The sequence below is a fragment of the Chelonia mydas genome, chromosome 24 (assembly GCF_015237465.2).
Source record: "Chelonia mydas isolate rCheMyd1 chromosome 24, rCheMyd1.pri.v2, whole genome shotgun sequence".
Classification (NCBI taxonomy): Eukaryota; Metazoa; Chordata; order Testudines; family Cheloniidae; genus Chelonia; species Chelonia mydas.
In genome coordinates, this window is record NC_051264.2 from 2,409,078 (window position 1) to 2,423,148 (window position 14,071).

General features: G+C 42.0%; 1 long non-coding RNA gene and 1 other non-coding gene across 2 annotated transcripts; one reads left to right on the forward strand and one right to left on the reverse strand.

Moving 5' to 3' along the window:
* Positions 1 to 1,856: 1,856 nt before the first annotated feature.
* Positions 1,857 to 6,079, reverse strand: LOC114019046. Its single transcript, XR_003564194.3, has 2 exons — positions 6,034 to 6,079; positions 1,857 to 2,751 (listed from the first exon to the last, which is right to left on the reverse strand). It is a non-coding gene; the product is annotated as an uncharacterized LOC114019046 (transcript).
* On the forward strand, positions 3,643 to 4,879 carry LOC122463775. The gene is made up of 2 exons (XR_006287403.1): positions 3,643 to 3,717; positions 4,721 to 4,879. It is a non-coding gene; the product is annotated as an uncharacterized LOC122463775 (long non-coding RNA).
* Positions 6,080 to 14,071: the final 7,992 nt, after the last annotated feature.

Consider the following 14,071-nt stretch of genomic DNA (forward strand, 5'->3'; position numbering starts at 1 on the left):
TCTCTCCATATATATTTAAGAAAGGCAATATGGGGGATTTGACTGTTCTCTAGAAATACGTCAAGGGGCTAAGCACCTGGGAGGGGCAAAGAGATATTTAAGCTAGAGGACAATGTTGTCACAGGAACAAATGGGGATAAACTAGCCATGAATCAATTCAGGCTGCAAATGAGAAGAAAGTTTCTAACCACCAGAGGGGTGAGTTTCTGGAACAGCCTCCAATAGCAAACGGGGGGCGGGGAGACGGGACCTAATTAGCTTTAAGAGAGAGCTGGACACATTTCTGAGTGCGATTTTGTGATGGGTTTACTTGTGATGGTGGGGGACACAGCTCAGCAGCTTGGGACTCACTTCTGGTTTATGTCTTATGTTCCTAAAGCTCATGCTTCAGGTATTCAGCCAGCCATCTTCAAGGGAGAAGAAGGGATTTCCCACCACCCCCAATGTATTCTTTTTTTCTCCTTTCCTCTGAAACATCAGGAATAGCCATGGCTGGAAATGAGACATTGGACGGGGCGGGCCAGGGCTCTGAGCTGGTTCTGAGCAGTCTCTCTTCTCAGGTGTGTGGCTGGTTGGTTCTTGCTGGTTCTGGATTGTCATGTGTGGGGTGGGGAAGGAATTGGCCCCCAGGTCATACTGGCAGGGACCTTGGAGGGTTTCACCTTCCTCTGCAGCAGGTGGGTGGAGGTCCCTAGCAGCATTAACTGGGTGCATCTCACTTAATCATTTCCTGGCCATTGCAGGGGCCTCTGGCACTAGTACACCTTGGTCCCTTCTATTCTCTGCCTGTGGCACATAATTGCTTGGTCTCCGGTGGGCTGTGATACTTTGGTCTCATTTCAGTTGTTGGATTTAGTGTGCCAATGCTGGGTGGTGGTGGCCTGTGATGTACAGGAGGTCAGACCGGAAGATTTTCTGACTTTCAAATCTATGACTCTATAACCAGAGGATATTCTGAGGCAGTTGTCTCTTAGTGTCTCCACTGATGGTACTCCACTGTGTATAAAATACATTAATAGATACTGAGTAAAAAGAAAGTATGGGAATGACTCTATAACCTGATGTTTGGGGTACGCACTCTAGGAGGTGGGAGGCAAACATTGAGGTCCCTGTGCCATTGACCATTTAATACAAAGAGGAACAGCTTCAACAGGAAAGATTGAGAGTGCCCTGCCCTATAGGCCAGTGGCCAGAGCCCCAAGTGCAAATTCCTTCTCCACATGAGGCGGGGGACAGGGAGGAATTGAAATAGGTTTCCCACATCCTATGTGGGTGTCTTAACCACTGTGTTTAGAGATGATCAGGAAAGCTCCTCCTCACCCCCGTTTTGTGAATCTAGCCCTTTACTTCCTTTGTTTGTATTTTAAAATGTTGGCAGATGAAATGTTTCATTTGACTGAAACACAATTGTTGACTTTTTTTGATTTGCTGAAATTTTTCAACCCCCCCCCCGCATCCCCGCGCCCTCCCAGAATTGTCACTGGACTGAAAAATCGGTTAGTCACCCAGCATTAGTTGTAACCTCACCAAGCCAGGAAGAAAAATTCCATTCAATAGCGTGGGTACTGAAACGAACTGAGTGCATCCTTGTACAGCAGCCTACACTGTAACAACAAGGAGTCCGGTGGCACCTTAAAGACTAACAGATTTATTTGGGCATAAGCTTTTGTGGGTAAAAAAACCCACTTCTTCAGATGCACAGTGTTATTGACCCATTAAAAGGCCTGATTGTCCTTTCACTACATGGCTTGCGTGGGACCAAAAGAGTTCACAGCTCAATTCCTCTGCTCAGGGCAAATATCCATAGTGGTTTGTAAATAAATAATAGAGGACAAAAGAACATCAGAAGGTCAATGTCATGATGCAGTACAATTTTTAATGAAAATAAGAAGGAGGGTATAAAATTGCAGAACAAAACAATACAAAGTATAAAGATTATACAGTGTTCAATAACGGCTGCAACCAATCACCCACTCCAAGGTGATGCATTTTGCACGTATTTCTATCTTTGTTGTAGCTGCAGAGTTTGACAGTCAAGTTCCCATTTTCAACCATTTGAGCTGACAATGCACATTATAAGCAGAGAGCTAAGCTGGGAAGCCATTAGATAGGAAATCTAAGGTGAAGGGTAACATGACAAAGACATTTACGGATCTGATTTTCAGAGGTGCTGTGCTCTCACTCCCACTGCTGATTTCAGTTGGAGTTGTGGGTGCTCAGCACTTCTGTAAGCCATGTCCATAAGCTCAGCTGCAAAACTCTACCTGGCCTTTTATTTCCTGTTTTTTATTTTGTTCTGTGGATGTTCCTTGTGATTTGACTATAACCAGCAGTTTCCAGGGACTTGTGAGGATATGACCATCGGGAAGAATAAGTGTAGGAGTATTTTGGAGTGTACTGAGGCTCATGTATTGTATTGACGCTTGGAGGGCATCTATCGAGATGTGGCCCCAAGCTTCCAGTGACTCCTGGTGCTGCAGATATCCTCACAGCTGACTCAGCCACACCAATGTCAGGTGGTCCTGAGGATGCCACTATGCTCTCTTGAGGGCAAGTGGTGAGGATTGGTCCAGGGAACGTCACGACAACGGGTGGTGGGTAGATTATCACTTGTGAGTCTTTACACTTCACCACACATGGCTCATTGGCTGTGACAATACATGGTTCTGAGCATTTTACCCCACATGGTAGGGAGCCCTGGGCACCAGTCTGTGGTCCATTGAAAGACATTTTTCTGGGATGGAGATAAACCTGAAGCACATAGGAGGGGATAGAGTAAACATGAGGCACAAGTGCTAGTGGAAAAATAGATACAAAGGTAATGGGGACTGCGTAGGAACCCAGATGGATGGGAAGATAGATACAGGCTAGCTGTAGTTCCTGGCTACAAATCTGCTCCCACTTACTTGTCCTTGTCTACTTGCTCCATTCACCCTTATCCTCCTTCCTAACCAGCCCCACTGTGCCCTTCTCACTCTCTCTGGGCTTCTCCGCACAGTGGGTTAGTGCTCACAAGCCAGGGTGTGCATCTGCAGCTCACTAGTCTGCCACACACTAAGTGGCTATGGGGACACCAGTAATGTGCACTAAAAGTTCCATAGTGCTACAGAACTGTTAGTGCGTGGTAGCAGGGTCCATACAGAGAGTGATTGCATAGCAAGTTGGTATGTTGTAAATTCACACCCTGGCTTGCCTGCCACTAGTTTCTTGTGTAGACAAGCCCTCTGTCTCTCTTACTTAGACAGCAAGAAACCTTCCTGTTCACGTGGGTGCCGTCCACAAAATGCATCTCATCTGTAAAGTCTGCACTGATGATCTGATAAACACTGTTTTGAGCTGCATCATCCCCATCTTTTCACCCCTCTTGTCCTCCCACACTCTGTTGCTTGAGCCAGCTCCCAGACAACCTCTTGGACCCAAGCTTCAGACCCAAATACCAAAACGAAAACAAAACAAATTCCCCTAATACTTTCACAGTGTCACAGGGTGGCTGGCTCTTTAAGGGGAGCCGAGTCTCAGTCCCACCTGTGATAATACTTCACTTGACTCCCCAGGTGGGGGAAAATGGTCATATGACTCAATCTGGGATGGTTATATAAGGAAGAGGCTGGGTGAGTGAGACACTTGCAGAGATAAAGACTTCAGCTGAGGGCTGTAGGAAGCAAAAGGCTCCTGCAGGCCCAGCTAAGATGCCAGAGGAGTAAAGACTCTAGCGAGGTAGGGCTAGAAGTGGCTTACCAATACTGAGAAAGGCTTTAGGCAGAAATGCCTTGGAGTGGCTCAAAATAATCCAGGCAGGAGGGGCTGAGAGGGCTTTGACAAAGCAGCAAGATGACTAGATTGGCTGAGGGTTTCATTGTGAATGGTCTGGGTTAATGAGCCAGAGTCTCATTAGCCAAACAAGCAGGTGTGGACAGATAGCAGAGGGTGGGGTGGCTGCTGGGCTATCCTCTGTCACGTGGGGGCTCTGTAAGAGCTGGAACTAGAACTTGGGCACTGCTGGTTGTTTGTCTTTTTATCTAAACTCCATTTCCAGTGTCTCTGAGATGTTGCAATGGAGAGTGGGTGGGGCTGAGCTGTACGAAAACAGAGTAAGAGACAGTCCCTTCTCTAAAGAGCTTATCTACTCAACTGGCAAAGCTGACCAAAGGTGGGAGGAAGGATTATTACCCTAGTTTTATAAGTGGGTACTGCTGAGGCAAAGAGTGACCGGAGGCTTGGTGCTCGATGAGGCAAAGACAGAGGGTGTTAGGGGCTTGTAAAACACCAGCTGCCCATGGTCCAGATTTTCTGCAGTGTTTGTTTTGCTTATTATAATCTTTTTGCTTTTTAACCCATCCCACCTCATATTTTGTGGGTTTTAGCAGAACAATCTCAGGAAATTACAGGATATTTTAAAAGTCAACACTGGAATTGTTCTGCTAAAACCCACAAAATGAGGTGGGATGGGTTAAAAAGCAAAAAGATTATAATAATCAAAACAAACACTACAGAAAATTTGGACCATGGGCAGCTGGTGTTTTCAAACCAGTTCAGAAAACTATAGAGTGGTTTAGGATTGGGAAAAGGCTAATAATGCTATTTCCCTCCTCCAGATTAAATCTTAATATGCAAACTGGTTCAGTTCAGCACCACAGTGTGACTGTTTGTTTTTTGTTTTAAACTGGAAAATCAACAATACATGATGAATAAACAAAATATTATTTCATTACATTTTCAGACCTATGAGCAGCAATGGTCTAGAACTGGTTTCATCACCCTCACAGAAGAGTGAATGCTAAGGAGGCAGCTGAGTGAAAAATGCTGACTCTAATAAGTGAATGCAGAATGTTTCCATCTAGTGTAGGATGCATGGGTGTTTTCAAACTACCCTAGAAAATTATAGCATAGAGTAGGGTGGGAACACCGTTAATCATAACCATGGCCTTGCTAAGATTTTTATCTTCCCCTGTGAACCAGTTCTCCAGCATCGCCAGGGTACTCTTGTTTGTAAAGCTTGTGAGTCAACAACACTTGCTAATGGAGGAACAGAAAATAATCCTTTTGTCAAAACAAAACCTTGAGGACTACACTGTTAAACTCAGTTCCCCTGACTTCAACAGAGCTGTGCTACCTTACTGTAGGTGAGGATGTGGCTCTAAAATTGCTAGTTGCTCACATAAAACATAGAAATGGCCATCCTGGATTAAATCTGTGGCCCATTTAATCCATTGTCCTGTCTCTAAGAGGGTGGGCTCCCAGCTGCTTCAGAGGAAAGTATAAGAAGGCTGAAATGCTCCATAATGGAAAAACCTAAACATAAAGGGCATTTCTTCCTAAATTAGGAGTTGGCTTTGACTTCAAGAAGGAGAACTTCCATAAATATCTTTCAAATTTTTAGCTTCAGAGATAAAATAAATTAAACAGCCATAAAGTTTCACTTCAATAGTGATATATAAAAGCTGATCTCCATAGTAACGTGGTAATAGGATCAGATCCTCAGCTGGTGTAATTTGCCATGATAACCAAATAAAGCAGCAGAAGGTGTGGAGATTGTTTAATATATTAAGTTCCAAACCACTACTGCATATTTATATCTATAGATAAACCAACTTGAAAACAGCAGTGAAATTCACTCAATAGATATATGAAAGCTCATCTCAATCATTTTTAATAGAAAGCAAAAGGCTGAATTCTCATCTGGTGTTTCACATACATATGCCAAAACAATGTACATGACTAGTATCAGAAGTAATTTCTCTCATAGTTATATAAGGTATCTACAGTCTCAATACCCCCAAAAAATTGACAAGGTGAGATTTCCAAAACCTCATATGGATTTGGGACAAACTTTTTTTTTTTTAAAGTCTGCATCCACCAATGCCTGTGAAGTGAATCACTACAGAAACAGTTTTATAGAAAGAACCTCCCTAGCACTGGTGAAAATCAAAAAGTTTTATGTGTAGGACTTGGCTCTAGGTTAATAAAACTCTCTCTAAAATAATTAGTTACCAAAAGATAGTTATAAAACCAATTGAGTCGAATTGGACTTACTCAGTTCACCGAGGAGAATGAGTCAAGAGAAGCCTTAAGACTAGCCCTCAGTTGGGAGAGCTTTTATATGCTTTCTTAGATTGCCTGGAGGACATGAGACACCCTTTGTGCATGAAGTCCTAATCACTTATAAACCGAACTTTGTGACTCCTCAAGTGGCTACAATTGTTTTGCTCACTGTTTTATTATTACTCAATTCCCAGAATCAGATCATTTGAAATGCATGTTGCAACCTACAAGTTTCTTCTCTCTCAGCATTTTAGGGGGCAAATTCAATTCTAATGTCATTCTACTGATTCCTTTTGAGTTACAGTGAGAATTAATCTAATGCCATTTTACTCCTATGATGTCCGTACTCACTGGAGTCCATGGGTATCTTTCCAACAATGAGTTCAATTGACTATGAATTAGACCCTAGGGGTTGTGGTTCATTTCTGGACTAAGGGCAAGCACCAAGGCATATGCACCTTTTAAGTTTCACTTAAGCCTTCAAAATGGTGCTTAATTGGGACTTACATGGTATATAGGACCTTGTTCTGGCCTTCTGCTCTGAGGCCCAGGGGTAAATTTTATCCTATAGCAACTTAAACTTCAGGTCTGAAGGGCCTTGCTGTCATGTCACCACTTAGAAATTGCCAAATTGGATTAGAACCATGATCCCTCTGGTCTCTGAGTCTTCAGCTATGTTAAGGGCTATTATAAAGAGGATGGTGATCAATTGTTCTCCATGTCCATTGAAGGTGGGACAAGAAGTAATTGGAGATTTAGGTTAGCTATTAGGAAAAACGTTCTAACTCTAAGGATAGTTAAGCACTGGAATAGGCTTCCAAGGGGGGTTGTGGAATCCCCATCATTGGAGGTTTTTAAGAACAGGTTGGACAAACACCTGTCGGGGTGGTCTAGGTATTCTTGGTCCTGTGTTGGCACAGGGGGCTGGACTAGATAACCTCTCAAGGTCTTTTTCCAGCCTTACATTTCAATGTTATATATATTGTCTCCAACAGTACCAGCTCCTTCAGAGATAGCTACCTGGGCCATGTAAATACTATGCTAGTGGGAGCTATGGAAAATCCTAAAATAGATGAATAGCTTGATACCAAAGACTGTCAGGAAAATATCATCGTGCCTTATTTAACCGATGAGTATACTGAAGAGGAAAGAGATTATTGATTTACTCAAGATCACTCAGGATGTCTTTTGCTAAATACAAGGTGACGATTTTCAAAAGTTGAAATACCTTAAGGGGGCTTTAATATCAAAAGCATTAAGCCACTGCCCTCTGAAAGTGTGTCCCCTTTTATGATGTCTCAAGTTGGGCACTGTAAAATGGCAAGTCTTCACTGAAAATCTTGGCTTTCAATTTTCTAAGTTTCCTACTGAAGGCCAAGGGAGCCTGAAGCTGGGGTCAAGTTTACAAATATGTCTAAAAAGGCAGCTCATCCTTTCACAACACAATAGGGAAACCGAATCATGAATTGTGCAGGGTTGTCCTAGGAAAATGTTACCTGGACCAGTTCCTCAGTTGGTGTAAACTGATGTAGCCTCATTGAATTGTATGGACTTGTGCTGCCTTTACATCAGATGAGGATCTGAGCAGTGAACTCTAAGTAGGAAAACAAATGCAAGGCTACCTTTTAATGAAAAATCAAGTGGCCTCAACTTATGAGGGTGTAAATTAGTACTTGATTAGGGGAGTGACGAGATCTTGCCACACATTTGAAAGTAATGCTATTACTCAACGCTGGGGCGTCTATAAACTCTTAATATTAGAGTAAAAACACTTTGCATATGTAACATGTTAATGAATGTTGGTGAAACTCTTTGAAATCCTTTGTTCTCAGGAATCCACGGACTATCCCTCATAAGTCTTGTTGCTCAGGTGAAAGACACTTCTTAAGTGAACATGTCAGCATTCAATTTATAATATCAGTGGATAATATTAGTGTTTGTTTTTAAGCATTTCTTTATCTTTATTGATTTAAATGTTCACAGCTACAGAAAATGATGGGGTGGTCAGGCAATAATTATTTAACGAGAGTAGGCATTGAGATTCAAAACGTTAAAGCTTTCTGACCATTAGAACACAGAGTCAGCATCACAAGCCAAAATATACCAAATAAATAACCTTAATTCAAACTCTGTTTCCAAGCAGCATTTTTATTACTTTGCCAGTCTGTAAATTTTAACGATTATAGATGTAAATGTTTTTGTAAGGTTTGTGTACATGAAATCAGTGTTCACTGACGTTTACCAATAAAAATTGCATCCTTCCAACCTATCCATAAGCTAGGGATCCTTGATAGCCTAACAAAAACTTAACAAAATAAACCAACAATAAGAACAGAAATGAACAGAAATAAACATAGTCTTTGCAGCAAAGGGTGTCCATAGCTTGGGCCTGAGCTACACTTTGTCCAGGCTGGCAGCCGCCAAAGTCAAATTCTCTGCACAGACAGAAATATCTGGCCCAACCAGGTCTGGTTATGCTGCTTGAATCAAGCCTCATTGCACTGCTGTAGAAAGGATTAGAGCCACCAATGGGACAGTCTCTGGGCCATCTCTCCAGAAGGGACTTCTGCTCCTAGCACATGAATCCTGCAATTCTGAGACACATGCCCCTGCCCACTCACCATCTCAGCGAAAGATGACATCCTGTTCAAAACTGCGATTAAATGTGGGAACCCAAACACAATTCAGGCTGGAGCCAAACAGAAAATAATATGCAACTCTTAATCAGAAGAGCTCTGTGTAACCTTCAAAGCTTTTCTCTCACCAACAGAAGTTGGCCCAATAAAAGATAATTCCTCACCCGCCTTGTCTCATTAATTATAGTAATCTCTGGATATAAATGAATACAGTCTCTCAAGGATAAACATCTACCCCGAGTCCACAGCCCTGTCTCTCAGGGCCTGGGTTGTATTTGTTGGTGTGTAAATTAATATGTGAGAACAGACTTATTCAGATTTGCTTGCAACATCCTTGATGAGTCATCGTCTTACCCCATCTTTTGATCACAGGATGAAAGACTAGGCAGCGTTGCAGTCCAGTTTGCATCACTTCAAAGTGGACTGGGGTGCAAAATCTCATAATTAAGCTGAAATACTTAACCCTGTACCTCAGACTGCCATCTTCATCAGTATAAAGTGAAAGCACAATGGATGTAGACTACCCGATCCAGTAGCATGCTGTGAGCACTTTGCAGTGGTGTAAACGACTATCCTTTGCCTGGTTTCTAACCCCTGTATATTGGTGCATATCCTGGAAGAAGGCAAAAAACAAACAAACAAACAAAAGAATAGAATGGAAAAGAGACAGTATGGAGCAGTGCTGGTGAGCAGAGCTTTCTGTTTTTCAGACTCAATGCTTCCAAGTACTCTAATATCCATATGAATACTTGAATTTTCTTGAAAATTACTCATCGGGTCCTGGGGCATGATTAGTGGTGGAACCTTGGACCCACTTGGTGAAGAGTTTCATTGATACAGTGCCTATAACAAAACGATATTGAAAACAGATTGATAGAGCCGGAAGAGTTCCCAGAAGTCACCTACTACAGGACAGGCCTAACAAAAAAAATAACAGAACGCCACTAGCCGTCACCTTCAGCCCCTAACTAAAACCCCTCCAACGTATTATCAAGGATCTACAACCTATCCTGAAGGATGACCCAACACTCTCACAAATCTTGGGAGACAGGCCAGTCCTTGCCTACAGACAGCTCCCCAACCTGAAGCGAATACTCACCAGCAACCACATACCACGCAACAGAACCACTAACCCAGGAACCTATCCTTGCAACAAAGCCCGTTGCCAACTGTGCCCACATATCTATTCAAGGGACACCATCACAGGGCCTAATAACATCAGCCACACTATCAGAGGTTCGTTCACCTGCACATCTACCAATGTGATATATGCCATCATGTGCCAGCAATGCCCCTCTGCCATGTACATTGGTCAAACTGGACAGTCTCTACGTAAAAGAATAAATGGACACAAATCAGATGTCAAGAATTATAACATTCATAAACCAGTTGGAGAACACTTCAATCTCTCTGATCACGAGATTACAGACATGAAAGTTGCGATATTACAACAGAAAAACTTCAAATCCAGACTCCAGAGAGAGATTGCTGAATTGGAATTCATTTGCAAATTGGATACAATTAACTTAGGCTTGAATAGAGACTGGGAGTGGCTAAGTCATTATGCAAGGTAACCTATTTCCCCTTGTTTTCCTAACCCCCCAGCCCCCTTCCTCAGATGTTCTTGTTAAACCCTGGATTTGTGCTGGAAATGGCCCACCTTGATTATCATACACATTGTAAGGAGCGTGATCACTTTAGATAAGCTATTACCAACAGGAGAGTGGGTTTGTTTGGCGGGGGGGCGGGGGGGAGAAAATCTGGATTTGTGCTGGAAATGGCCCACCTTGATTATCATACACATTGTAAGGAGAGTGATCATTTTACATAATCTATTACCAGCAGGAGAGTGGGGTGCAGGGAGAGAAAACCTTTTGTAGTGGTAAACACCCGTTTTTTCATGATTTGTGTGTATAAAAACAAACATCTTCAGTATTTTCCACAGTATGCATCTGATGAACTGAGCTGTAGCTCACAAAAGCTTATGCTCAAATAAATTGGTTAGTCTCTAAGGTGCCACAAGTACTCCTTTTCTTTTTGCGAATACAGACTAACACGGCTGTTACTCTGAAAACGATATTGGACACGACAACACGACATAGTCTATTATTCTCCTTTCAGCTGTATGTCCTGTTCTACCTTTGAATGGTTCACAATAGAAGCAACAGAACAATGAAGGACAAAAGGTGGGTTAAAATATGAACAAAGAAAACACTGACTATATTGTGTACAGAGAGACAATGTGGGTGGGGTAATATCTTTTATTGGACCAACTGCTGATAGAGACAAGCTTTCGAGCCACACAGAACTCTTCTTCAGGGAAAGGGTGCAGTCCAGACCAGTGAAGGGTTGTGTTATTGCCTGCCTTGTAACCCTGGTAAGCTCCGCTACTGTGGCTCACAGCGTGGACACCAACAGCCAGTCAACAAGCATGCGCTGAGTGTCTGTGTGTTGAGGAGCTTTCATTCAGCAACTTGGTGTCCAGCAGCCTGTTTGTTATACCCCAGCCACAGTCATGGTATCCACCAACCTTGGTTACTACTAACCAAGTGACTTCTTCAACACATTCCCAGTCTCGAATTTTCTCAAAGCTGTGTGCTCTGCAATGTCGAGCCCCTTCCTGGACCATTGAGAGGAATAAGAAGGTTTGTTTGCTCCTTCAAACAGTCAATACCCAGCAGCTTGCCACAGTAGCCCAACTTAACAATCACTTTAATTCAAACACCGAACTGGTTGGTTTAGGTTAAAGGTAAACCAAGTTTATTAACAAAAGGAGATAAGATTTTAAGTCAGTTCAATTATAAAGGATAGAGTTAGAAAGGGTGACAAACACACACAAGTAAAAACATGCTTTCTGGTGCTAAAACTTGAACAAACTGTTATTCAGGTATTGGGTAAGATTCTTAGCACACGCTTCTTCCAGCAAGATGGCTGACCACCCCTCTGAATAGGATCTCACACTGAAGACAAAGTACATGGTTTCTTTGTCTTCTTAGGTGAGGCTGAGCTGAAGATATTGTGTATAGAATAATAATGACATGCCCAGCTGGTATTTTAAAAACATTTTAGAAATATATCTGTGTCCGGACAGAATACAAAATGCCTTAGAAGTTCCAGGAAAATAATGAAATCATCTTTAAAAATGGTAAGTCATGTCAGCAGACTTTTTATGGTGCAAATTTGACATCATCTCGTCATGAAGTTTGAGTGACATCCAAAAATGATCTGTTTTTATTATATTCACATACATTTATTTACACAGAACAAGAAAAAAATAATGACTTTGATCTTCATAAAATATGTCATTGCTCCAGAGATTAGGTATTGAAAGGCGCTATAGATATTTTATAACCCCGCCCCCCCCCTTTTTTTGCAAAGTTAATGACCTACAGAAGATTTATCAACTCTGCCTACAGACATTTCACACTTCTTCAAGCTACTTTTTCCCCTTTAGGATCATCTCCTTTCAGTGACTTTGTAAAGAGCTGTTGGCCTTTTAATCCTTTTAAAGGGATTGTGAGTTTGAATTCCCTTTTTCATGGCCATGTGTTAATTCCCTGTATGAGAGATTAAATAAACCTGCAGGGTGCAATGTGCAATGTAGGCCACATGGGGCTGAGAATAGACTCAAACACAGGGAGCAAAATAATGTCATGAGTTGGAGGAATTATGTGTGCAACAAACTGATTGGTAACTAATTAGGACCTCAGGTGCATGAAGGCTGTTTTCAGCTCTATCCGTCCCAAAGTTCTTGCAACTCAAGGACTCTTCACTCCACTTCCCCTGACTTCTTCTCTTCGATGAAGTGGCTAAATCCTTTTTGACTCAGGCCCAGACCCTCAAAAGCTATTTCGATGCTTAACTCCCAAGGAAATCAATGGGAGTTAGGTGCCTAAATACTGTGGGGTTCTGGGCCTCAATTTCTTCATTACTATTGAAATTCTACTTCAGTGATGATTTTAACTTAGAATTTTGTCCTACTCATCCATAATATGATAGGGGGTATCTTATTAGAAATATAGGGTCCTATCCTCAACTGATGTAGATGGTAGAGAGCCATTGACATCTATTGAGACATTCTAATGGACACTAGCTGAGGACTTGGCTTGTCTTATCAATTTGAAAAAAAAATTGATAACAAATAAGCCCAAACTACTTTTATAGTGAATATCAAATAATCCTGAATTCAGAAGCTGTACCTCATTATGTAAATAAAGGGTGGACATGCTTGACCTTGAGGTGTGTATTTTAAAGTGATGCTACTATTCAACATGGGGTATCTACATTGAGTGACATCATAGTGAGATTATCCTCAGGCATCCTTTTGCATGTCTATAGAAATCATGAGTATTTGTGAAATGTTTTGAAATCCTGAGGTCCCCTGAGGTTTCCTCAAAACATCCCCAATCAGCATTATTGCTCAGGCGGTCTCACAGAAGTGGGTCACATGCTAGGGATAATGAATAGCATTAAGACCACAACTTGCCTAAATCAAATAACCATGAAAATGCAAGTGAATTGTACTCATTTCCCTGCATAGGCTTCGTAGCAAAGGTGGGTCTGAGCATGAACCGCTCTGTGTCCTGACTGGCAGATAAAAAAGGTCAGAATGGTTCCCTAGCCAGGCCTGGTTATGCGCTTTGTACCATACCACATAGAGGGATAGATTCCAGGTTGTCTCTGACAGTCAGCCTTTAATTCCCAGTTATGCAGCAATCCCATAGTTCTAGGAGAAATATACCCCTTCCTATACAGCATCCAGATCTAAGATACTGAATAAATATAACCTCTCCCCCACCGTCGCAAACACTACATTAGTTGCAGAATTACACTTAGCAGTCATATGCTAATATTGATATGCTAATAATATGCTAATAATCCTGAGGATAAGAACTGACTGCTTGCCCTAAACCCAGATTCCATGTCCAGGGGTTAGTGGCAGGGAAAACCTTAATGCAGCAGGAGCATAGGCTGATAGGACTTTTACTTCTGTCACAGCTCAAGCTTGGGTGGGTGGGGGGTCTGCAGCTCCCTCATATCTAACCAAAATGAATGTAGTCTTTGCAGCGAAGGATAGTTGTATCCACACGGACTCAGCACGAGCCTAATTGCTTACACCAAGTTCAAATTGGGGCGCAGCAGAAATATACAACTAGAGATGGGTGGGAACTGGAATTTCCAACCCATGGTAACTTTCACATATCTTGGGGGGGTGGGGGGGAAATTATTCCAATTTGGGACCAAAAAGTTGGAAATGAAAAATTTCTTTTTCAAAGATTACCACTAATCCTCACAGGTTATTCAAAGTAAATGAAATATGTATTAACTCATTAGTGAAAGATGAGTGTTTCTGAGCTCCAAGTAAATGTTATTTAGAGCACAGAAATATTTTC